Here is a 27,920-nt window from a genome sequence, read left to right on the forward strand (position 1 = left end):
TGTGAACTGCGATTCGCTGCCAGTTTTTTTTATTATTATTATTTTTTGTTTGTTTCGCGGGCTGAGAGGCGAGACGGAAAAGTGTAAGAACGAAAAATGACACTAAAACCCATCTTTTGACACCACACGTCCTTAAGCATCCGATCACCCCGTCCAGGTCAGGACCTGGGCGTGGTAAGGCGATCACACGGTCAACACTGCAACCAGCCAAACACTGCACAGCTCAAGCCTTAGGACATCGGATCCACGAAGCCTTCAATTCGAAACGAAGGCTCTGAAACGTCGGTCGTCTCGATACGGATACCCGGCTGGGTCAGTACGTCAGAACTAGCTTGCCGGTAGGCGATATGCCACCAACCGGTCGCTCTTATGTTGTAGCTCCTAGCTGACACGCCCGCCGCATCGAAGGAGACCCTGTGGTATCCACGCATCGCCCTGCTCGAGATCGCTGTGGAGGTCGTAACGTGCACCAGACCGGTGCCATGGGCCGCACTACCTCCGTGTAGAGGCGGCGCACCACCAGCTCGAGAGCGCCTGAGTTGGCCGTCACTGTCAGCTTACTTACAGCCGAGGGTCCAACTTTTTGAAACGAGCGTGGAAGTTCCGAAGAAAAAAGGAAAAATGGTTTTTACAGAGAAAAAAATAATTGAAATCTTATTTAAAAATCTATCAAAAAATACAATTACATGTTCATAGATGTTATCGATATAATATAAATAAACAAGGTTTAAGTCTTAATTCAGGGTTGGAATTTTATTTAATTTTAATTTTAAAGTGATTAATTAGGTCGTCGTTGTCGACTCTGCGAAGGATTTCAACTTATGTACATACATAATGTATATTGTGTGTATTGAAGAAGTAACGAATCTGGCTAATGTAATTTTACGAAATATGACGTAAAACTATATTTTTGCATTGTGAATTATATTTTAATCTATTTAATAGTTTTAAGTTTACGGTGTCAGACATGTCTGTCCGTCTGTTCATTAACGTGCGTCTACAGATGAGCTCGGAGGCGCGATACAGAGGAATGCACTCGACTGCAATTAGTGGCTCGCAGGCACACCGCCAGCCACGCTTTAACAATACCCACTTTCGAATCCGACAGAAGCTGTCCAAATCTATCTATTTGTATAACACACCGAGCTATATAGCGACGGTATAAATAGTCATTGTGATCACCGGTTCTTTAATCAATTATGACCCCTTCTTGATATTGTAGCGGGTAGCTATCATAGAGCACAAGATGTATGACAGATGTGTTCGCATATCTAGAGGTTGCACGATGAGTATATCAAAAACCGTTACGTGGCTCTAGTATCAACAGGTTGAAAAACTTAAAACAAATTTCAAACTTGTTACGCTAATGGTAGTTCCTTTTAACTTAATCGCAAAGACAAAACAAGAAGATCAATGTCAAATAAAATCGCGCAAGAGTCGACCAAGCATCGACCCTGATGGGCGTATCGGTGGTGTTCATCTGTTACTGGGCGGGGAGCATCAGCGCCTTCCTCATCGTCATCGGGGGCTACTCCGCTCAGCGACGAAGCCAGCTGCGTGTGGGACGACGCGCGCGCCTCCCAATGTCAACGTCTTTATCAGGGCACACGAAGCAAACCCGTCTCATCCGTGAGGTCGAGCTCGTGCTCCGCAGCGCGCTCGCGGGCGGCTTCACCGCGCTCGTGACCATATTCAAGTCTGTGTGTTCGGCGTACAACACTCTCAGACCGATGAATAACAACCGTAATGGACTCTTGCATCGATCAATAGTACAAACGATAAAAACAATTTATTACTATTTAATACAATGGCACGAAATAAATTATATGTATCGTATATTTTATTTTAATTCACTTGATGCGTACTGTCCAGCGTTAGAATATTAAGCAATGGGAGTGCGTTCTGCTTCAGCCCGTAGGTTCTATGATAAGTTAACTTACAGAAATTATTTGTTAAAAGATTTGTTTTTCTTTACTTTAAATGCGTAACATACACGAATCTATAAAAAAGAAGGACTGAAGAAGAACAAAAATATGAAAAAGGACCAAAAAGGATAAAAATACTAAAGTCCGAATAAAAAATGGTGCGCGTGGAACTTCGTTTGTAGTGTGTAGTGTGTAGTGTGTAGTGTGGGTTTCTTCATTTTTATCCTTAAATCAAATTTCTCTTGTAATAGGAAATGCTGTGTATAAGAGAAACGACCTCGTCACCCTTTATATATATTTTAAATTATTTATAGAACAAATAATTTTGAAGTGAAACTTCTTTAGAATCGTTGTGATGTGATTTCAAACTCGATGAACCGAAATGAAACGAAACGAAAAAATAAGTGCCGCGGTTGGCTTGCCGAAGCGGCTCCGAGCGGCGCCGACAAATCACGAAGCGCTCCACACGGTCTCGCGTCCTCGACCAGTTCAGTGTGTTTTTGACGTCCGTGCACGCTGTCGTGGCTCTCGGAGCGCCCTGAGATACTTTTATTTCTATTTAGTTTGTTATCAACAGATATCGCTGCACGTAAATTCAACAAATCCTGAATCGCGGTGACGAGATGTTACACAGTTGATAAACGTTCTCGTATTTCTATTGCTAAATCACAAATACTTAGGCGTCACCCTCGAGAGAGGGATGACATTCCGCCCCCACATAAAGACGGTACGCGATCGTGCCGCCTTCATACTAGGACGTCTCTATCCGATGGTAAATTGTCCCTTAGAAATAAGGTGACACTCTACAAAACTTCATACGCCCCGTCATGCAAGCGGAGTGTTCGCTCACGCGACCCGCACTAACTTAAAATCATTCCAAGTTATTCAATCTTGTTTTTGCAGGATAGCCGTCGGAGCTCCGTGATTCGTCAGGAACGTCGACCTCCATGACGACTTGGACTTAGAGTCCATCAATAAGTATCTTATCGGCGTCGATGCGCCACTTCGATAAAGCGGCACGACACGAGAACCCTCTCATCGTGGCCGCCGGTAACTACATTCCCGATCCTGCAGAAAGAATGGAAAGCAGTCGACGTCGCCCCAAACACGTCATTTCGGATCCTCCCGATCCAGTAACGGTGCTTTTAGGTACCTCAAGCACCGGTAATCGTTGCTCGTCGGGCTCGACGAGTAAATTAACCCTCAGACACAGTCCACTGAGTTTCTCGCCGGATCTTCTCAGTGGGTCGCGTTTCCGATCCGGTGGTAGATTCTACGAAGCACGGCTCTTCCTAGGGTTCGTGTTAGCAACGTCATTAGGCTTGAACCCCGTGAGCATGCAGCCGGTTCTCCCAGGGTAAGGCTGCTTGTGGAGTGGTTGACCCTTGCGATTATTTTTATTTTTTATAAGTTTCACATCTATCGTGTATGACTTGCACACACACACACCTTTTTTTGTTTAATGCTTCGTTAAACAAATTTAAGATATGAATGATATGATACATACTGCCTGAGAAAAAAGTTCACGGCTGGACCTCTAGGTGTATATATTACAACAAATAATGCAATGTAGCCCTAATTTGTGACTTTTGTGGTTCTTCTGTGAATGGGTCCAGCGTAGTCAACTCCACTATGATTGAACGCACGAGTCGGCGTTGTTCTAACAGTTGGCAACTGTCCCATTAAGAAGAATCCGATATTTTGTTTGAAGCGTTTGAAGGTTAGTTGCGGGCCACCATGTAAAGTAGAAAAACTAGAGTACCTCAAAATTGGACACCAATTTTTCGGATACCCGTTATCTTGCCGACCAACTAACCTATAACTTCGCTCTGAGCATGCTTCTTTCAAATCAATTACGATAACTCCCTTCATACAAAAACTTACGGGTTAGGTTAGGTTAGGTTAAGTTTTTTTTTTTTTTTAATGCCTTTCCCCGATCGTAAGATTACCGGGTCTTTTTTAGTCTAAGTTACTCATTCATTCCAGTTCTCTCTTTTATGCTTCTCGCACTTTCATGCTTCATACTGTTTCTTTCTTGCATTCATCATCTGTCATACTTAGCCGGGTGGGACTCCCGCTACCTTAACCTATTATTGTTTTATTTTTCGGGGTAAATAACATTTTGCTCATTTATTCATAAATCAATTACAAAAATATTGTTTGAAAATTATGTCTATTTTGAAGCTATTTGGATCTTATATCTATTAAATATATAATTTTAACAATTTCAATATTATTATGTTATTCCTATGGTTTACATTTTAGCTTCTTATTCTACTGCTTATTATATTACATGCTTATTCTACTTTTTCCTATGTTATTTGTTACATTTCTCTTCTAGTTCTATTCTAACAATACTTTTTAATTTTGTTTTCCAGGGAGCTGGACAGGAGAAGAGGAAGGTAAGTTTTAATTTATGTCAAGCTCATTTGCTTTGTTTACTTATTTTTACTGCTTACATATGTTTTTTTTTTTTTTTTTTTTCTTAATATATTGTATGCTTATATCTAATATATCTTAATATTATTGTGAACATACTTTATGTTCTATTTATTTCTTTTTATTACTATTCCAATGATAGCTATGCAGTATTTCAAGAACTGGTTTCTATTTGTATCTATCATTATTTCATGCAACGTGTCAAGTCCAATTTTCACGTCCAGCTTTTGCTCGATATCATGTCTAGCCTGTGCAAAGATGGGACATTCCACCAGCACATGAGGAACGGTTTCTTTCACTGCTGGGTCGCAGATGCATGACGGGCTCTCTTTACACTTAAATCGACATAAGTATTCCGAGAACCCGCCATGCCCTGTCATGATTTGTGTGAGTATGTTACTGGGCTGTATCTTTCTCACTATTCTGTACGCCACCAATGCATCTGGGAAAAACAACTTAGTAACGGATGCCGTTTCGCCAGTTGTATAGCGCCGGTTCCATTCCTCAAGCGTGGTAATTCGTAGGCTTCGCTTGACGAACGAGATCGGACAGCGATCGTAGTCTGGTCTTTTTCTAGAGTTTTCAGCGGCTTCCTTTGCGAGTCGGTCGGCCCTCTCATTGCCCATCAGCCCTACATGAGCTTTTATCCAATGCAAGATAGCAGCCTTGCCTTGGAGGAACGAGGCTTTAATATTTTGCCTTGCTTCGACCGCCAGTGGATGGGGGCTGTCGTAGTTTGTTACAGTTTGGAGGGCCGACATGGAATCGCTATAGACTCCAAAAGATTTGCTTCTACTCTTTCTGACTTCCGACGTTGCCGCGCACAGCGCCAGTAGTTCTGCTTGGTAGACTGTGCAGTAGTTTGACAGGGCAAGTTTGCGGGTCTTGGTCTCGGTGTCCCCTTTCCAAATCGACAGCGCGGCCCCCACTTTGCCTCCGATTTTGCTCCCGTCTGTATAGATGCGTTCGTTGTAGTCGCTGTTGTTGTCGACTTGTTCTTGGTCCCAGTTAGGTTAGGTTAGGTTAGGTTAGGTACGTTAGGTTAGGTTAGGATAGGTTAGGTTAGGTTAGGTTCGGTTCGTTAAGGTTTCACCGCGTCCCCACCGGTCTCCGGAACCTGATCGAGGATTACCTCGCAGGGCGGGCTGTGGTCTTCCCCAAACGGAGGGGGTGGGGACACAAAGCGGTCTCGTGTGGTGTCCCGCAGGGGTCGGTTCTGGGTCTGCTCCTGTGGGACGTCGGGTTCGACTGTGTCCTCCGTGGGGCTAACCTGCGTGGCGTGCAGGTCATCTGCTACGCCGACGACACGCTGGTGACGGCCCGCGGAGACGACTACCGTTCGGCGTCGATTCTGGCTGCGGCTGCGGTGGCAACAGTCGTAGCCAGAATAAGGAAGCTCGGCCTGGTGGTCGCCCTGCACAAGTCCGAGGCCGTGTGTTTTCACCCGGCTCGGAAGGGGCCTCCTCCCGGCGCGAGTATAATCATCGGAGGGACTGCGATCGCTGTCCGGTCCCAACTTAAATATCTGGGCCTCGTGCTGGACAGCAGGTGGACTTTTGACCGGCATTTCGATGTGCTGGTCCCGAAATTGCTCGGGGCGGCACCCGCCTTAGCCCGCTTGCTCCCAAACATTGGAGGAGGAGGAAAGTCGGTCCGGCGTCTTTACCTGGGAGTGGTGCGGAGCATGGCCCTGTACGGCGCTCCCGTCTGGTTGCCCACGCTCTCCGCTCGCAACGCGGCCCTCTTGCAGAGGGTTCAGAGGGTGCTGGCGGTGAGGGTCGTGCGGGGCTACCGCACCATTTCGACGGAGGTCGCTTGCGCCCTCGCTGGCTCCCTTCCATGGGAGTACGAGGCCGAGGTCCTGGCCGCGGTGTACCGGCGCAGGGCGCAATCTTTGGGTCGGGGAAGTGTGCCCCGTTTGTCTGTCGTCGCCCGATGGAGGCGTGCTGCGCGTCGCGTGGCAACGTTGAAGTGGAAAGAGAGGCTGGCTGCAGAGGAGATCCACCGTGGTTCTCGAACCCGGCGGCGCACCCTCGCAGCCCTGGTGCCCGTGTTGGAGGCCTGGATTGACAGGCGTCACAGCGTGCTCGATTTACGGCTCACGCAGGTCCTCTCGGGGCATGGCTGCTTCGGGAGGTACTTGTGGCGGGTCGGGAGAGAGCCGCATCCCGGATTCCACCAATGCGGGCATCCAGACGACGACGCGCAGCACGCCCTCGAAGCGTGCCCGAGGTGGGAGTATCCGCGGCAGCCTTCAAAGCTTGCAGAGAAAAGAGAGTTTAGTCTTTTACTGGTGGTACGACCTCTTGGGAGTTCGCACGGGTAGGTACCACCACCCCGCCTATTTCCGCCGTGAAGCAGTAATGCGTTTCGGTTCGAAGGGTGGGGTAGCCGTTGTAACTATACTGAGATCTTAGAACTTATATCTCGAGGTGGGTGGCGCATTTACGTTGTAGATGTCTATGGGCTCCAGTAACCACTTAACACCAGGTGGGCTGTGAGCTCGTCCATACATCCAAGTAATAAAAAAATAAAATAAAAACAAACCTAACCTAACCTAAAGTCTGCCGTGGCCCTCCGCAGCAAACACGCGCGTCCCGTCGCTCCGCACGTGATTTACGTTCGAAAATCATTAAGAAATGCGGGAAAGTGGCAAAAGTACATCGACCTTAATGTGCGATACGTCAAAAGACGCGTAATAAAGAGGCGCATACGCTCTCAGTTCGAATTTTTGGATTGCAGTGATTTCTGGACACTTTTTCAGCGGAAAACCTGAAAAACCAAATTTGAAAAACATAAAAAAAACTTTGACGTCGAGCGCTGCGCGATTAGTCGCCCTATTGGACCCTACAAGGCGGTACCTTTTTTGGATTTTTTCGGCCAAGGACGGCCGAGAAAAACACAAAAAAACAAGAAACCACGTGGCACGTGGTCGGCGATCCAGGACACTGCGGCTCCCGAGGGACCTGGGCGGGCCCCCCGGCGCGCACTCTGCGTGGCCGGGGGCTCCGTCTGTGGGGGAGTTTTGCTGGACTTCCACCGGGCGCATCCGTAGGTGGCGGATAACGGGATCCTCTGGGAACAGTCCCACTCCCAGGGGTATCGTCCGGTCTTTTTCGTTGCAAGGATTTCTAGGTGTTAGGTAGGTAGGCTAGGTGTAGGAGTAGGGTAGCCTAGTTAGGCTTTGCAACGAAAGAGATCGGATGACGCGGACCAAAACCAGCAGGGGGAGTTGCGGGCTCTCCACGCCCTTCACTCGCTGAAGGGTGTTCCTCCTGGAGACGCTCGGGCTCCCTCTCTTGTCCCCTTTCTTCCCCCTTTTTGTTTTTCGGGTCACATCCGACCCGTTTCGGACGTAGCCCATGGGTGACGGTGGGCCACTTTTGGTCTGCCTTTTGATGGAGTAGTGAGCCAGCGTTGCTTATGCATCTTCCGGCCGCTGGTCGCCATGTCCCCGGCTTCGGCTACAGGGGCACGCCCTCCAGAGGGGGGTACCGGTATACCGGCGTGGCTTCGTGGTTGTTGCTCTTTTGAGGGTCGGGCGGTGGTCTGTCGTGTTGCTCGTTGCACTCGGCGGGCCGCCGGCCAACCCGTAATCCTCACCGTGTGGGGGACGGGGACCACTGCCGCGAGGCACGGGGCCGCGAGGACGTAAACCTCTTTAAAAAATGCCCCAATCCTAAGCTCTGGTGCCCGGCGATGGGATGAATGGCTGGAGGGAGTCCAGTCCCAAGGGTACCAACCAAACCCCAGGGGACCGACCCCTGGTTAATCAAAAAGGAAAACGCCTTTACACATCATAACAGAATGTGCCATATTTAGCCGGGAGAGACAAGACCTAGAAACTGAGATAAAAATCCAAATTTGTACAGAACAAATAAAAAATATTATAGAAAATTTAAAAGTAAGAGACAATCTCATCAAGTATTGTAAATATATTGTTAGTAAAGTTATAAGTAAAAATAAATAATTAGACACATGATTACGTTTATCATAAGTATATATTAACATATGATAAGAAACAGTAATATAATGTAAGATAGATAAGATACGCAAATAAGAATGTTGTTATATCCCTAGCCTGTATAGACTAATGCTTACCAAACACCTTACTCATCATAAGCCCTCTCACAGTGATTTCATGAGAACATACCAGGCTCAGTTCGGGTCAGATATTCATTGAAGTGAGACGTCTACCAATTTTCCTCACTATTTCTAGATTCTTTTATTATAATTAGTTATTCATTAAAAATATTGTGTACTGTCGAATAAATCCTTTTTTAAAAAGAGTTCGGCCTTCTCACTACTAACAATGTAAAATAAGTTACATAATAAAACTAAAGAACTGAAATTATTAAACCTGTACAAAAAATATAAAAAGTATAAGTAGTTATAGTAGAGTAGTAAAGTAGGCCGTTATCCCAGCGGCGATCATGTGTAAGTGATGCCTGGATGCGACGTATGGGTATAGATGCGGAAGGATAACTGATAGAAATAGAGTGAACGTGGTACAACAGGTCTCCAATTAATTTGGAGGAGAGATTAGTTATTTAAAAAAAAAAAAACCTAACCTAACCTAACCCAGTTCCCCCCAGCTCTCGTGGTGGTCGGATAGTTTTGCGTGCGCTCCGCGTTTAAAAAATCGATCGAACGGATTATTTTACCCAAAATACAAAGTGTGATATACCAAAAGTTGCGCAAATACTAACTGTGTGTGAAAAAAGTGTGAAAATCGAACCACTCTGTGAGACACCAGGTCCAAATAACGGATTCTAACCTACAAATTTGGTATTCCAGACGCAACGCCGCCTGATTTTCAGCGGTAACTCACGTTTCTTGGACTGGATTTCGAAGCGCACAAGGGGCAGCTACAATCAGGTGAAGTCTCGGATTTTTCCGGACAAAACTCGCCGAGCCACAAAAGAAAAATTGAAAAGCACGTGGCCACGTGCTCCTAGTTCCCGACGTCTTGGAGAAATTTCACCAACTTAGAATCGTAAACTACCTCGAGACAAGTCAGTTGACACTTGGAAGTTTGAGGGCAAATAAAAGATCGACCGAGTGACCTATCCCTCTGGGATCTCGGGATCGGACGGCCCAACCAAAATACTGCAGCCCGGTACTTCTCCCGGCGAAATCGGAGAATCGGGAAGAATTTAACAGGCTATTCAAAATACTTTTTCAGGCAGTTCGACGGCAGAGAGATAAAGTTGTTTAGGTATTTAGAAATTTCAAAAATATCTCGTAAACCGTGCGTCCTAGCCCAAAAATAACAAAAAATTTCCACCCCCCTCCCTAAACCACCCCTCCAGCTCCGCAAACCGGTAACCCTTAAACTTCCCCTCCCCCCGCAATCAACCCCTAGGGTCCCAACCCCCTACCCTTAAAATTAACTTTTGTCCTTTATTGCTGGGACTCAGAAAAATTTTGAGTAGTAAAGGACAATGCCCATTTTCTATGGGCGTTTGGGCCCCTAAAAAAAGTTGTCGGGTGATGATGATTTTAACTTAATTTGATAGACAAAGAAATATCGTTTCATATTCAGAAAACGATTTTTATATTCTCACCCAGGTTTAAGAGAAATCTGTTTTTTTCTGCAGCTAAAATTAAGTTGTTAATTGTTTTCTTCGAAATCAATAATCGCTCTCATCATTATTTACAGTATTAAATAAGTTAATTGTGGTTAATGTTGCTAGAAATAAGCCCTTACGTACATTTTATTATTATTATATCCTCATAATAATAATAAAATGAAATGAAATCCGGAAGCCGGCAACGATATTGTTGTTGTTGTTTTTAAATTCGCCAACAAGCAGGCAGAGAGCGTAGCCTATACAGCCTAGTCTGTCATAGTTATATTTTTTATATATTTTTTATGTTAATAAAAATCCGGTGTGTTTCTTTTTATTGCTATATTTTGAAAGGAGTGTCATTTATGCATTGTTCTCGCTGTGAGGACAAATACCACTATACCTGCATTAATTTCAGTAGGCAAGATTACACTGCCTTATCTAAAGAGTTGAGGGAAACGTGGGTGTGTCCATCATGTAAGTGCAAGGAGCCGAAGTCCGGTGATAATACAAACACACCGGTCCGCTGCACCGGAACCTCGACCCAAAGGCAGGACTCGGGAGTGGAGCATCAACCACAGCGCGACGCCCCGGGATTCGAGTTCGAGAACGTTACTTTACGCACGCGACCGCACAGCGGCTGCACCTGTGTCTCTGCTGAAAGTATTCGCGAAATAATAAGACAGGAACTCGATAGAAAGCTCAACTCTCGGTTGGATGCAATTCAGGCGAAACTTATAGGCTTCGAGGAATCTCTTGTCGCGAACCACACACAGAACGATTTACTCAGGAAAGAAAACGAGTCACACAGGGCTTTAATTACAGTGCTTCAAAAAGACAACGAGAAACTTCGAACTACGTCCCAAGATCTGTCTCTTCGTCTACACGTGCTGGAAAATCTTTCGCGCTCTAACAATTTGGAAGTGCAGTGTGTACCGGAACACAAGGGCGAAAATTTACAGAACACCATTCGACAGTTGGGTAAAATTATCAGCTGCCCAGTGACCGATCCTGATATTCAGTACTGCTCTAGAATTGCCAAAATTAACAACAAAAGTCCTCGACCTAGGTCGATCATAGTGAAATTTGGTAGCAGGCATCTGCGTGACAATTTTTTGGCGTCGGTAATCAAGTACAACCGTAATAGCCCTAAAGATAAGCTCAACAGTAGCCATCTTGGTATCGGAGGCAATAAGAAGGATCCCATCTACGTAACTGAGCACCTCACGCCAGAAACTAAACGGCTTCATGCCGCGGCCCGGCGCGTGGCGCACCAACTGAATTATAAATTCGTCTGGGTCCGGGACGGGAAGGTCTTCCTCAGAAAGAGTGAAACTACGGGGGGCGTAACCTAACCTAACCTAACCCGGAGAAGGCACCTGGGGTGGACGGTCTCACAGGCGATATCTGCGCCCAAGCCATCTTCCGCGATTCGGGGGACTTCCTTGCGCTGGCGAATAAATTACTTGAGCAAGGACACTTCCCTAAGGTGTGGAAGGAGGCAACTGTGGTAGTCCTACGGAAACCCGGAAAGTACACCATGATACAGCATATCAAGGAAAAACTCAACGAAAAGAAACTGATCACTGTTTTTTCACTTGATATAGATGGAGCCTTCGATAGCTCATGATGGCCGGCCATCAGAACCAGACTGGCTGAGGAAAAGTGCCCGGTAAATATTAGACGAATGATGAACAGCTACCTCAATGATAGAAGTGTTCGGGTCAGGTACGCCGGGGCGAAGTGCCGGTGGGACACTTATAAGGGGTGTGTGCAGGGGTCCATCGGAGGCCTGATCCTGTGGAACCTGATGCTGGATCCTCTGTTGAGAGGTCTTGAACAGCGAGGCGACTACTGTCAGGCATTCGCCGACGACGTCGTCCTCATCTTCAGCAGTGAGACAGCACTAGATGTCCAGAGACAGGCCAATGCTGCCCTCGAATGTGTTCGGACGTGGGGCATCAGAAATAAACTGAAATTTACACCACACAAAACATGGGCCATGGTTGTAACGAGGAAGCTGAAGTATGAGGTCCCACTCCTGAGCACGGGCGGGGTCGCTATTGGCATGTCTGAAGAAATAAAGATACTGGAGCTTACTTTAGATCACAAGCTCACATTTAACACCCACGTCGCGAATGTTTGTAAGAAGGCAATAAACATTTACAAACAATTATCCAAAACGGCAAAAGTGAGCACCCCGAGGTGATCCGCAGTACTTACACGGCGGTGGTGGAGCCAGTGATTCTGTATGCAGCCAGCGCCTAGGCAGTTAGGAAGGTCGGAGAAGCACTTGAACTCAGTCCAGCGAGGGTTCGTTTAAAAGCTATGCGGATCCTACCGCACCGTTTCGCTGCATTCGACACTTGTGCTGGCGGGGATACTCCCACTCGATCTCCTGATACAGGAAGCATTCGCGCTGTACGAGATGAAAAAGGGGGTAATGTCGCTGGCCGGCCGTGATGTGGAACGGGTGGTGGCGTTCGCCGACACGCCGCAACCGGTGAAACATATGACCATGGAGTTCGTGAGCTTGGTGGACCAGTCACATGTGGAAACCCACAACAGCCAAGATATAAAAAAAAAATAACCGTCTACCGTCGCGCGGTCAACATCCTTTTTGCTTTGCTCCGTGTATTTAATTAGTTTTTTAGTGATTAATTACGATATTTTCGATTAGAACTTTTACAAAACCTGTGGCTTACTACCACAAACGCAGTGCAGTGTTCCAAATACTCTGGATTAAGTGTTTTCAAGCAGTAATTTCATTTAAAAATTTCAACATCGTACAATACAATACTGATACATCAAAACAAGCGCATAAACGCTGCTTTTTGTATGGTGCTTCCAACCTTTTAGACGAAACGGCGAAGGAAAAAGTTTACCAGTGATTGTGAGCTGTAGCTGCGCTGGATTTGTGAGTCAACTGAGTTCTCAACTGAATGGACATTGAGCTTGTTTACTTGAGCAGCTGTTTGCAATGATTAAGTCAAAATGCGCAGGTTGTCCTAATATTTTGAAAGGAGTGTCATTTATGCATTGTTCTCGCTGTGAGGACAAATACCACTATACCTGCATTAATTTCAGTAGGCAAGATTACACTGCCTTATCTAAAGAGTTGAGGGAAACGTGGGTGTGTCCATCATGTAAGTGCAAGGAGCGAAGTCCGGTGATAATACAAACACACCGGTCCGCTGCACCGGAACCTCGACCCAAAGGCAGGACTCGGGAGTGGAGCATCAACCACAGCGCGACGCCCCGGGATTCGAGTTCGAGAACGTTACTTTACGCACGCGACCGCACAGCGGCTGCACCTGTGTCTCTGCTGAAAGTATTCGCGAAATAATAAGACAGGAACTCGATAGAAAGCTCAACTCTCGGTTGGATGCAATTCAGGCGAAACTTATAGGCTTCGAGGAATCTCTTGTCGCGAACCACACACAGAACGATTTACTCAGGAAAGAAAACGAGTCACACAGGGCTTTAATTACAGTGCTTCAAAAAGACAACGAGAAACTTCGAACTACGTCCCAAGATCTGTCTCTTCGTCTACACGTGCTGGAAAATCTTTCGCGCTCTAACAATTTGGAAGTGCAGTGTGTACCGGAACACAAGGGCGAAAATTTACAGAACACCATTCGACAGTTGGGTAAAATTATCAGCTGCCCAGTGACCGATCCTGATATTCAGTACTGCTCTAGAATTGCCAAAATTAACAACAAAAGTCCTCGACCTAGGTCGATCATAGTGAAATTTGGTAGCAGGCATCTGCGTGACAATTTTTTGGCGTCGGTAATCAAGTACAACCGTAATAGCCCTAAAGATAAGCTCAACAGTAGCCATCTTGGTATCGGAGGCAATAAGAAGGATCCCATCTACGTAACTGAGCACCTCACGCCAGAAACTAAACGGCTTCATGCCGCGGCCCGGCGCGTGGCGCACCAACTGAATTATAAATTCGTCTGGGTCCGGGACGGGAAGGTCTTCCTCAGAAAGAGTGAAACTACGGGGTACGTGCATGCTCGCAGTGAGGAAACTTTGAAGTCGCTAACTTAATGATCAATCGCTTGGCTTCCAGCTCAGCTTTGCTTAATAGTTTTGTTTCTTAATTCCCAATTTATTTTAAACTTTTTTATTTTGAGTTATATTGATTTGTCACTTATTTAATCCTTTTTTTTGCATTCGAGTTTATTATACATACATATTATTATATTATATTATATATTTTAATGATACAAATTTACTACCAAAATGTACGTGGATTGAGAACCAAAACTTCTGACTTTTTTAGCAGGGTAGCTTGTGATAATTACGACATAGTCGTGATTACTGAGACATGGTGTGACAGCAGCGTCTTCGATTCTGAGTTGTTCGATGACAGATATGTAGTTTACAGACGCAATGGGGAGTCTAGCGATATTCATGGTAAGAGTGATGGGGGTGGGGTGGCTGTGGCTGTGTCGAAATGCTACATCTCCAGCCGGCTCAGAGAATTGGAATCGAACTGTGAAGACATCTGGCTACAAATCGAATGCTTTAATGAGAGAGGTCAGCAAATGCACTTCTACTTATGCTCAGTTTACTTCCGCTCACCCCTTAGGCAGGATGTTCTTGAGGACTTTTTGGGTAATTCTAATAGAGTCTTGGAACAAAATAAAATTGAAAACGTCATATTTGTCGGTGACTTTAATCTGTCTTGCATAACCTGGAATGTAACTAATAACATGCAGTCTCTTAACTGTAAGTCTAGTAATCACCTATTGCCTAATATGCTTCTTGATTTTTGCTCGATGAATAAATTACAGCAATATAACCACACGCTCAACAGTAACGGAAAGGTCTTGGATTTAGTGCTCAGTAACAGAATCAATATTATCAATTTATGTACAAGCAGCGATCCACTTTCGAAGGTTGACCGTTACCACCCACCTTTTGTTTTCAACATATCTGATAGTGGTAGGAAAAATTGTAACAATAATTTGATTCCGGACAACAATAACCGTCTCTATTTTTATAAAGCAGATTACGACAACGTCATCAGAGATTTAATAAACGTCGACTGGGACACCGAACTGGAAGTTTGTCCGTCTGTTGATGATATGCTTTTGGTATTCTATAAACATATTCGCATGGTTATCGAGAAACATGTGCCGAAGCGTTCACCAAGAAGCAAGAAGTACCCTCCGTGGTTTTCTTGCGACTTAATTAAACTTCTTAAGGAAAAACTGAAATATAGGAACAAGCTTAAGAAATTCAATAAAAGCCCTTTGGATAAATTATCTTTCGAGTTGGCCAAAAAGCGAGCCCAACACCTTATGGTTACATGCTACAAAGACTACATTGCTCGTCTCGAATCGAGCTTACGATACAACCCCAAATTGTTTTGGTCTTTTATCAAGAACAAAAGAAGGAACGGTAGTCTTCCCTGCACGGATGTCTCTGGAGGACAAGAGTGCCTCGAACGGCAGTGATATTTGCAATCTCTTTGCCCATAGCTTCTCTTCTGTATACAATAGTAGTTCTTTACCCTCCTCGGCCCCTCACGTTGCAAAATTATTAAATAATTACTTATCGGTTATCCAATTTGATGACGCACATGTACTTAAAGCTTTAAAAAAACTAGATCTGAATAAGGGAGCTGGTTCGGATGGCCTTCCTGCAGTATTTGTTTCTAGATGCGCTACAGTACTTGCTCACCCGTTGCGTCTTATATACAACAAATCGTTAATAACCGGTGTTTTCCCAAGCGATTGGAAGCTGGCGTTGATTCTTCCTTTGCATAAGGACGGCCCGAAGGATCTTATCAGGAACTACCGACCTATTTCAATTCTTGCTGTATTTGTAAAGATTTTTGAGCAACTTCTTTTGCCGATTTTGGCTTGGCATTTCAAAAATCTAATCAGCCCTCATCAACACGGTTTCACGAAGTCTAGATCTACGTCAACAAACCTGACATCTTTCATTAACGAAATTGCCGTTGAGGTCGACAGGCGCTCGACTGTTGATGCTGTGTATACCGATTTTAGCAAAGCGTTTGATCGCGTGAATCACAGAATCCTTTTGCAGAAGCTCTCTGATAACGGCATCGCTGAGCCATTGCTGAGCTGGTGTTCATCATATCTCTCGGCCCGGCAATCAATGGTCGTAGCATCGGGTTTTTTTTCTGACCCTTTCTCGACACCCTCTGGCGTGCCACAGGGATCACATCTCGGTCCTCTATTTTTTAATATAGTTATAAATGACATTGGTGATTGCTTTCACCACTGCAGACATTATCTGTTTGCGGATGATTTGAAGATTTTCAGGGTTGTAAATTGTGCGTCGGATGTGATATTCCTGCAGAACGACATTGACCGCCTGGTTTCATGGTGTTCACGCAACAATATGGACCTCAATCCGGCCAAATGCTATTCAATTCATTTTTCCAGAAGAAAATCTAGAACTTACTACAACTACACTATAAACCATAGCATCATAAAAGAGGTCGATAGTATTAGGGATCTCGGCGTAGAAGTCGACAGAGAATTAAGATTTCACGTCCATATTGAGAAGATCTGCTCGAAGGCTTTCAAGTCCCTCGGCTTTGTTTTGCGGAACAGCAGGGACTTTACTAGACCGGAAACCCTGCATTCCCCCTAGTTCGTAGCACCCTGGAGTACTGCAGTGTCACTTGGAACCCTTTTTACGACGTGTACAAAAAGAAGTTAGAGAGGGTCCAGAAGCGTTTTCTGTGGCACCTTGCTTTCTCCTGCAATGTTGCTAGAACCATTCAGAGTTACCCGGCGAGGTTAAAGTATTTCCACATGAGCTCTCTTTCAGAGCGGAGACGCACTCTCGATCTATTGTTCCTGCATAAACTTGTTAACGGAGAATACGATGCCCCTGATCTCTTATCTCTTCTGAACTTTAACGTGCCCCTGACGTCGACAAGGGCTTCGAAGTTGATGGTGTTCAGGGTTCCCAGATTCTACACCAACCTTGGTAAGAACGCGCCTCTCAGCAGACTAGTTGGGGAATTAAATAATTTACATAACAAGTATTCTCTGGACGTTTTTGCTGGCACTGTTGACAGTTTTAGACGAGAAGTCTACAACCTTGCTCAATGAGTTTTTTCAATTAAGTAATAGCGTATTTGGTAGTAAATGTGTAATAATGCAAGGTCTTCATGCAATGTTATATATAGTTTTTCTTTGTTTTTTATATAATGAACCGCTTTTTTTTATGCATGCAGTCGGTACCTGTAATTGTGTTAGCATTTAGTGTGAAATCAATGTATATGATACCTGTAATGTTCTGTGCTGATGTATAACATGTTGGTACCCAATAAATAAAATAAAAAATAAAATATACGATTCTTCACAGACGGCAGCAGGATCGAGGGCAAAGTCGGAGCGGCACTCTCCCTTTGGGATAGGGAGGCCGAGATCAAGTCCTCGAAACTTAGTCTGCCTTCTTGCTGTACTGTCTACCAGGTGGAATTCCTGGCAATATGCGTAGCCACCAGGTAGATACTGCGGCGCGGGGAGGGAACTTTTGGCATCTACAGTGACTCAAAGGCTGCACTACAGACAGTCACGAACCAGGGTGCCCTGTATGCCTTAGCAGTGGAAGCCAGAGCGAACCTCGACGTGGCTTTATCCCAGGGCAAAGATATATCCTTGTTTTGGATACGCATTGCCACAGGCTGGACTGAAAGGGAATGAGCGCGCCAATCACCTGGCCAAAGAAGCGGCTCTAAAATGAAAAACGAAGCCGAATTATGACCTCTGCACCGTTTCATTCGTCAAGCGACAGATCCGTTTGGAGTCGCTGGGTGAGTGGAACCGGAGGTATAGAAATGGAGAAACCGCGGGGGACACAAAAATGTTTTTGCCAGACGCTGGAGATGCATACGGGATCATGCGCAAAATAAAACCACGGGGGGTGTTAACACAAGTATTAACAGGCCGCGGTGGGTTCTCCGAATACTTGCAACAATTTAAGTGTAAGTAGAACCCATCGTGCATCTGCGAGCCCAGCGCGAGAGAGTCTGTCCCTCACATGTTCCTGGACTGCCCTGTTTTTGCGGCCGAGAGGTGGGCCTTGGAGCAAGAGTTAGAGATGGGGCTGAGCCTAAACAGCATCATCCACATCATGCGTAGAAAGAAAGAAAGGAGCATCCTATTGGAGTATGCAATAAAAACAGCCGAACGGGTTATAAAAAGGAATAAGGAAGCCTGACCCATGCTTCCACCTTATTAGGAATAGTATGGAATAGTAAGTATGTGGAAACTATTATTTAAAAAATAGTGTAACTTAATAGATTTCTATTTGGAAAGTATTTAGTATTTTGGAAGGAAAAATTTAAAATCAAAAACTCAAAGTAGACAATAAATAAATATGGAAACAAATTTACATAAACATATATAAGAGCTCTGACAACGTCAGGGGAAAACGAGTATTTTACAATTAAAAAAAAAAAAAAAAACTAACCTAATCTAATTCAAGTCGCGTTCGATCCGCAGTATTTAATTTTAAGTGAATTTTCCTAAAATAGGAAAATAATTATTAATATTGGCACAATGTCAACAAGCAAGCAATGTACAGCATCAGACAGGAGACAGGCCGCAGCCGCACCGGTGCAATCACAGCCAATTTTTGGGCAGGTCCAAAAACCATCTGCGGTCCACAAACCAACAACCAACGGAAAACTACAAGAGTAACAGAAAAGTCACTAGTCATGAACGACACTGCAAACATGTTTGTGTCACAGCCGAATATTCCCGCAGCCTTTGTACAAGAAAAGGTGGCATCATTAGTCAGTTAGCCAGCAGGGAAAGTCAGCTGATAGCCTGCCACCACTAAGTGATAGGGTGTCATCTCCGCATCGAGAGCCGGAGACCAGATCCCTTACAGAGTTTGCAACAAAAAGACAAAGTATGTTGCCACCCACATAAACCAGAAGATCCGGTGTGTTCATGGACGAAGCCACGAGTGTGGCCAATTAAACCTTCCTACAAGGCAAAGAGGCCTTAGAACAGGCAGGTAATATGAAGAGGGAGTGCAAGCAAAAAGAGCAATGGAATGCTTGCAGTCCCTTTTCCAAAACTGCCTAGCCCTCTCAGAGTCCAGAGGGAGTCACATTGCTGCACTCGAAAGAGAAAGAGCCATACATGCCAGGGAGCTGCTCCATGCAGTGAAGGCCCACGCAAAGCAAATAGCCGAGATGAACAGCAAATTCTTGGCAGAGTTGGAGAGGGCTAGAAGTGATATTAAGAGCAACCTCGAGGAGACAAAGGCAATAAGAAGTTGGCTCGGCTACGAGACAGAAGTCCCATATCTTCAGATAGAGGCTATTGCGAAAACTGTCAAGAGAACGGAAGCCTGCACATTAGAAATAGCTGCTTTCATTAAGACATACGCGGGTGGAGCAGAGCAGTTGCTAGGGCTGGGACCACTAAAAGCAAACTACACAACCATCATTCAAAAGATTAGCAGCTTATCTCAGCAAACAGATGAGCTGCGCAGAAGTATTGATAGGTTTGGTGACACCGGGGAGAAGATATTAAGTACAACTGAAAGGGCAGTCACACAACTGGAGACCCTTGAACGCCAGGCCAGCTTCATAATGAGCACCAACGTGACAAGTCTAACCAAAAAAATTGAGGACGCGATGGAGACACTCAAGGTACTTCAAAAGAGCATCGAGACCTAAACCCCCTTGCCACCGATAGACCAACCCCCGATTGAAGACCAGCTACAGCCGATTACAGAACGCTTAGAGATGGTGTCTGAAGAGATGGTATCTGAGCTCAGAACAATAAAAGAGCTGAAGAAAGATGCTGTCCAAACTCCTGCTGTGGGACTGGGGGCTGAGTTAGCATTGGCAGAAATCAGCAAAAAATTGGCAACCAAACACACGCCAACTTATGCAAGACAAGAGTCATTCAGTGCACCCTTGATTGTCAAAAACCAGTAAAGGCTGCGGTCGTGGTCTTTGGTGATTGTTTGGGAGTCATTCACGACCCTCAACTAGTTACTGGGACTGAGGCCGCAGTTTTGCTGGACACCGGGAAAATGAAACTGGGAGTAATATCTGTGTACCTCGAAGGGGATCAAGACATAGTACCTTATATAGAACGCAGTAAGGCCGGAATACAGAAGCTGTGCACGAATAACATCATCATTGCGGGAGATGTGAATGCCTGGAGTCACTGGTGGGGGAGTAGCTCAAGACCAGCGAGGTAAAGCATACAGCGCATTCCTAAATGAGTCAAATCTTCACATACTCAATGTAGGAGACACACCAACATTCGAAACCCTATGCGGAGAAAGATTATGTACTAGCATAGTCGATGTCACCGCATGTAGCGAGTCGCTACTAGAAAGAGCAGAGAACTGGAAAGTAGACAGAGGTCTAACAACATCAGATCATTACTTTCGAGATCCGCGTGGATGGGCCCTTGGAAACACTAAAGCCCATAACAACAAGGATCTATAACACCAAGAAAACGAAATGGTCGGAGTTCAAAACTGTTTTTAAAAGTTTATTGACAGCTCATGACATCAATGCAAACACAGTTGAAAGGGTCGAAACCGTTGAAGATCTGGAATTGATGATAGATGCTTACCAAAATAGCATCAGAGATACTTGTGAAGTATTCATTCCAAAGAAAGCCATATGGAAGGGCAAAGCGAGGCCTCCTTGGTGGTCGAAAGAGGTAGAAGATCTTAAAAGAGACGTCCTTAGTGGTTGCGCTGGTTTAAAACTTAGTTAGTTTTAGGTTTCGAAAAATAGCAACATTTTAATTTGGTTTTGCAAATCCTGTCCCATCCCTCTCCGGCACTTTACCTACGGACGCGTGCGAGCGAGATCGTGTGGTGACATCGAGACGAAAAAATATGGCTGAACAACCGCGCGCGCGCTTCGTGTCTTTGTTATGTTAAATACGTAAATAAGTGAAATCGTTGGTGTTTCTCATCGCGAAGTGGTACGAGTCTGCAGTAAGGACTACATAAAGGTATTGTGCATCCTTCCTTTAACGCAGAACTGCCGCTTCTTATCGTTTCTTCCCGCAGTCTGTGTCCTTCATTTGCAACGACCAAATTTCAAATATTTTCGTAGTTGCTTATCTCGCGTCTACATTTTTTGGTCCAAACGAGCCGGATTCGTATTAAATCAGCGCCAACCATTGCCTAGGTTTACCTAATTTACCTAATATAATTAGAACCGCGTACCAAGTAGGTACTTCGAAAAAATATCGCTTTTCCTGCTTTCGTCTTAAATATCGTTTTCGTTCACATTATTTCTTACAATTCACTTATTTACAATATCAAATTAGGTAGATAGAAAACCCGCGTTCTGGTTTCTTATATTATTCTTTGTTAGATCACCGGTCGAGCGTACGCCTCGAGCCGGCCGCATACATTAGTTTTAGGTATTCAGGGTAAGTTCCCCGTGTGGTGTCGGGTACCTTACGTAGAATAGCACCACTCCCGCCTCTTCCTGGGATATCGTAAAAGGCGATAGATAGGAAACGCCAGGCGACGGGTAGTAGCGTATTCCTGTATGCTAATAAACACCCGCCGCTTCGAATATTATCTTTAGTTTTTTACTATAAAATATTTATTAACATTTGTACTATTCGCATAAATTTGTACTCGTAGGTAGATGTTTACCTTTCCCGCCGCTTCGAATATCGTTAGTTTGTTAATTTGAAATATTTATTTTACGTTTATCTTAAAATGGCACCTTCAGATACTAATTTAAAGATGTTATATGCCAAAAGAGATAGGATATTCTCCCGCATGCAAAGCATTTCTAGCCAAGTTAGAGATATGGATTCAAAGTCATTCAACGCTGACGCTTTTTTGTGCGACTTTGAAACAGTAGATTCATTGCGTGAAGATTTTGAAGGTGTGCTCGATAAAATAATCTTGTTGGAGTTAAAGGCTAATCCCGATTATTTAGTTAATTATCAACCTCTTACGGCGTTTGAAGATCTCTTAGGCTGCGTGAAACGAGCTGCCAAAAGGTTACAATCGCCATCGCAAACGGGGGATCACGTTACGCTGGCTGGTCATCATAGGATTCCGAAACTACCCCCAATAGAAATTCCCGAATTCAATGGCGATATAAAAAACTGGCCTTTGTTTATCTCTAGCTTTCGGAATGTCGTACATAATAATACATCGTTAAGGGACTCTGAGAAACTTTATTATTTGATAGGCAAATTAACCGGCAGGGCTCGTTCCATATGCGCGGGAATTACTCCAAGCGCCGAAAACTATTCGTTAATTTTTGATTTATTAAATAGCAAATACGAAGATAAACGTCTATCTGCTACTGCGTATTTAGATCAATTATTTGAATTTAAACCTATCTCTTCTGCAAAGCCTAGTAATTTAGAATTATTTTTGGACAAGTTCGCATCGTCGGTAGCCGCTTTAAAAAACTTGAAGGTCAATGACCTATCGGATTTTACATTTTTGCATGTTGGCTTAAAAAATTAGACACAGACACTGCCCGTGCGTTTGAATCCTATCAGCGCTTAAATAATAAGAGATGCGAAATACCATTGTTTGTAGATCTAGTGTCTTTTGTTCGTGATCACATAAAAGTATTAGAGCGCACGTCATCAGTTCCCAAGGCTGCCAACAAAGGGCAGTTTGACTCTAAGTTATCATCTACACAGGCTTATACATCTAGTTCTGAGTCAACGGTATGTAGTATGTGTCGTGACAAACATGATCACATTTATAAATGTAGGGTTTTTAATAGTTATAAACCGAATGCGCGGTTTCAATTCGTCAAATCGAACAATTTATGTATAAATTGTTTAAGTAGCGGTCATCGTGTTTCCGCGTGTAGGTCGTCCTCTTTATGTAAAAAATGTAATTCTAAGCATCACACTTTATTATGTTTCGGAAATGAACCCGTCGCGAGTAAAGCGCATTCGAATGCTAGACGCACGCAGTCACCAGGTACACGAGCATCGGCTGTCGCACGGCCCTCCATGCGTTCTTCGGTAGGCTTAAATGATATGGGCATTGCTCCAGCTCGCGTCAGCACGGATGACGTAACGCTGTGCACTTTATCGAAAGGTTATAACCGCATCTTACGCAGTCCTACTACGGTACTAATTGCGACCGCACGTGTAGTTATTATTGATTCACGTGGTAGGGAGCATTGTGTACGCGCGTTGTTGGATGGCGCGTCTCAAAGCAATTTTGTCACTCGTGATTGTTGTCGACGATTGGGTTTGAACATAAATAATAGACCTGCTTGTTCCGTAGTAAAGGGAATAGGAGGTTCTAGCAAAACAATTGAAGGTTCTATAGAAATAAAATTTTATTCTCGTTTCGATCGTAACGTAAATTATACTATGGAGTCGTTAGTAGTAGATAAAATTACTGAACGTTTACCAACTACCACAGTTGATGCCTCTCTTTTATCGAATTTCGAAGACATAGCATTGGCAGACGATACTTACTTTAACCCAGGCCCGATCCAACTGTTGATTGGAGCTTCGATTTTCCCGCATCTGCTCTTATCGAACAAGGTTCAAGGACGGCCTTCGCATGCCTCGCCGATCGCGTTAGAGACTATCCTCGGTTATGTTATTGTTGGTGACGCTCCCGTTCGTGTAGCTAGCAACGAGAGCGTTTCATATTGCTGTACCGGAGACCCGTTAGACTCCACAATTCGGAAGTTTTGGGAATTAGAGGAGGTAGACGTGCCGTCTGTACTCAGCCCCGAGGACAAAATGTCTGAGGAGTTTTATACCAGTACTACCACACGAGATAGTGACGGACGATACGTGGTGGCTTTGCCCTTTAAAGGTGATGTTAACACTCTCGGTAATTCGCGTCAAGCAAGTGAAAGTCGATTTTACTGCTTAGAAAGAAAGATGCAAGCTTCTCCGCAGCTAAAATTAGCGTACGACAACATCATTCTCGAATATTTAGAGAAGAACTATCTCTCAGCTGTAGATTGTGACAGTTCAGATATTTCTTATTTTATTCCGCATCATGGTGTAATCAGAGAAGATAAGGTCACAACCAAATTAAGAGTCGTACTCGATGGTAGTTGTAAGACTACTACTAATGTTTCGCTCAATGATCTGTTATATCGTGGACAAAATTTCCAAGGAAATTTATTTAATATTATTATTAATTTTCGTTTGTTTCCGGTTGCCCTTTCCGCTGACATTCGTCAGATGTTTCTGAGTATTGGAGTCAGAGAATCTGACAGGCGTTTTCAACGCATTCTATATCGTTTTTCTCCTCAACAACCATTACAAGTTTACGAATTTAATCGTGTAGTTTTCGGACTTAAGTCTAGTCCTTTTCATGCGTTGCGTACTATTAAACAGCTGGCAGCTGATGAAGGTGTCGCTTACCCGCGGGCCAGAGAAATTATTGATACTAGCCTATATATGGACGATTTTGTTTATTCAATTCCAACTGAAGACATCGGCATATCGACCGCTTCTGATATGATAGGTCTCATGAAGGCCGGTCAGTTCGAGCTGGTGAAGTGGACGAGTAACTCACAAGTAGTGTTAGATTCGATCCCGCCGTCGCATTGCCTGCCAGGTGTCAAGGAGTTCGATGAGTCGAACCAGCATAAAGTCGGCTTGTGTTGGTCTCCTACGTCGGACAGTTTTTGTATAAAAATTTACACTCCGATTGAAATTTGTACTAAACGTACAATACTGTCATGTGTTGCTAAAATATGGGACGTCATGGGATTTGTCGCACCGGTCGTCCTGTTCGTTAAACTTATTATTAAGCAGTTGTGGCTGAGCAATTGTGACTGGGATGACACTCCATCCGAAGATATAGTAAAAATGTGGAGCCGATTCAAAGAAGAACTTCCTTTGCTTTCTCATATAAAGATCCCACGTCACGTAGGTATGAACGTCGACAGCATCGCGACTATCTTAGGTTTCGCGGACGCCAGTGAGAAAGCATATGGGGGGGTGATATATTTTCACGTTCAAAATAACAATGATAATACAATACGTTTGATAACAGCAAAATCAAAGGTTTCTCCTAAAAAGGTTGTGTCGCTCGCCAGACTTGAGCTTTGCGCGATTCTCATACTCGCTCAGCTTATAAAAAATGTAGTAGTCACTTGTCAAAATCGCATTGTTTTTCGCAATATATTCGCGTTTTCAGACTCAACAGTCGCACTTTGTTGGACACATTCATCGCCTCATCGATGGAGCACCTTTGTAGCTAACAGAGTGACGAAGATACAAAGCTATTTATCTCCACAAAATCTATATCACGTGTCTGATAAAGACAATCCCGCTGATTGTTTGTCGCGTGGCCTCACTCCTTCCCAAATAATTAATCACCCGCTTTGGTTTAGTGGCCCCCCTTGGGCACATTTGGATGTCGCGCAGTGGCCTGCTGTTCCTGTCACGTCTTAGCTGAAAATCGCATTGATTGGTTCCTAAATATACCGACAGCTAGCCATTTTGGCGGGAATTGGGAGGCTAATATCAAAAGCTTAAAGTCTCATCTATATCGCGTTATAGATGATACAATTCTTTCATTTGAAGAGCTATGTACTGTTCTCACTCAGATCGAATCGGTAATGAATACACGACCTTTATGTAGAACACTCTCTAGTGATCCTTCAGAACCGCTTGCCTTAACTCCTGCGCATTTTTTTAATCTCACGCCTTTGAAATGCTTGCCTGCGGAAGAAATCGATGAAAATTTAACTACTCTTGCTAGACACGATTTGCTAGACAAATTAGTTCAATCGTTTTGGAAGCGCTGGAGACGGGAATACCTTCATACGTTGCAATCACGCCGCAAATGGAACACGCCGGTCGATCCAGTCGTCGTCGACTCGGTGGTGATTCTGATTAACGATAATTCGCCTCCTCTACACTGGCCTTTGGGTGTCGTGGAAGAAGTGTTTCCGGACTCTACGGGAGTTACACGCATTGCACGGGTTAAGACAGCGATCGGATCGTATTTGCGTCCCGTGGTGCGACTCTGCCCACTACCCAACCAGTAGCTCATTTAGATTTTTCATATTATTTAGGTTAGTTGTATATAGATATAGTATAGATTCTTAATTCTTGTAGGAACATAGCGTAATAGTAGATAAACGTAGCGTACTTATTTGGATTTATTGTTATTCGTTTGTTAGATAATACAACTTTGAAGGCGTCCCTTCAAGCCCGGGGGAATGGTTGCGCTGGTTTAAAACTGTTAGTTTTAAGTTTCGAAAATTAGCAACATTTTAATTTGGTTTTGCAAATCCTGTCCCATCCCTCTCCGGCACTTTACCTACGGACGCGTGCGAGCGAGATCGTGTGGTGACATCGAGACGAAAAAAAATATGGCGGAACAACCGCGCGCGCGCTTCGTGTCTTTGTTATGTTAAATACGTAAATAAGTGAAATCGTTGGTGTTTCTCATCGCGGAGTGGTACGAGTCTGCAGTAAGGACTACATAAAGGTATTGTGCATCCTTCCTTTAACGCAGAACTGCCACTTCTTATCGTTTCTTCCCGCAATCTGTGTCCTTCATTTGCAACGACCAAATTTCAAATATTTTCGTAGTTTGCTCATCTCGCGTCTACAATGTTTTTATTGCAAGTAACCATGACTCATATAAATTGTTAATAAGACTTAGACCTATGTTAGTAGTTATATTTACATCACAATGAATTACTGTTGTAACATCCCATGGGAGATGGCACCACAGCGACAATATTTGATATTGAGTTTTTGTGTTTGTTGTATTTTGTTGTTGTCGAGTGAATGTCAGTCTTGTAGTAGGGGAGCCTAAGCGGGGATTTCGGGATTTACTAAAGCGCGGCAGATTAATATACAGGGGGATACCTTGTACCCGGTTAAATACCTCCACCAAATACGAACCTCATAAATAAGGCCGCGCGTCCAGGATAAAGGATCAGATTAGTAAAAAAAAAATATCATCAGAAATTCTCGACCGCGTCAGATTAACTGACTCTGATTAAGTGACTCAATTTTTATTTTATTTTGAAGGAAATAATTCAAGGATAACGAAAAATATATAATCTGACGATTTCCACAAGCCGAATCAACAAAAAATTGTCGATAAAGTTGAGTGCGTGCAGCTGCGTCATGCCTATATTCCCCTCTCCGCGTTTTTTAGGCATGTTTTTTTTATTATTATTATCTTGCAAATACAAGGATTTTACTTAAAAATCATTTTTATTGCATGCTATTTCCTGAGCCTTTCAATTAATTAAGTTCAATTATTTAAAAATATATTTTTTTTTGTCACATTAGGCGAATCCCTCTAGAAGATCGTCAGATTATGAGGCAGCACGTCTAGGACATAAAGATGAACAATATATCTTAATCAGACGCGCTTGACTATTTCAAAATGACGATTTTTTTTTCATAATTATATATATATATATATATTTTATTGCTTAGATGGGTGGACGAGCTCACAGCCCACCTGGTGTTAAGTGGTTACTGGAGCCCATAGACATCTACAACGTAAATGCGCCACCCACCTTGAGATATAAGTTCTAAGGTCTCAGTATAGTTACAACGGCTACCCCACCCTTCAAACCGAAACGCATTACTGCTTCACGGCAGAAATGGCAGGGCGGTGGTACCTACCCGTGCGGACTCACAATAGGTCCTACCACCAGTGATTACGCAAATTATAATTTTGCGGGTTTGATTTTTATTGCACGATGTTATTCCTTCACCGTGGAAGTCAATCGTGAACATTTGTTAAGTACGTATTTCATTAGAAAAATTGGTACCCGTCTGCGGGATTCGAACACCGGTGCATCGCAACAACGAATGCACCGGACGTCCCATCCTTTAGGCCACGACGACTTCAATATAATATGGCCGCGAGTTTGCGTCACATCGAAATCGTCAGATTATTGCATGAGAGCTTTATTTAAGGTTCACATAAGACCCCCTTTTTATTTTTATTTTTTTTCGGGTAGGGGGCCGAACCTCCTACGAGG

At 44.1% G+C, this 27,920-nt stretch overlaps 1 pseudogene; it reads left to right on the forward strand.

Moving 5' to 3' along the window:
• Window positions 1–17,974: 17,974 nt before the first annotated feature.
• LOC149499522 (uncharacterized) lies at window positions 17,975–20,506 on the forward strand (annotated as a pseudogene).
• The last annotated feature ends 7,414 nt before the right edge of the window (window positions 20,507–27,920 follow it).

The sequence above is a fragment of the Bombyx mandarina genome, chromosome A1, assembly GCF_030267445.1.
Source record: "Bombyx mandarina strain Sakado chromosome A1, ASM3026744v2".
NCBI classification, from domain to species: Eukaryota; Metazoa; Arthropoda; class Insecta; order Lepidoptera; family Bombycidae; genus Bombyx; species Bombyx mandarina.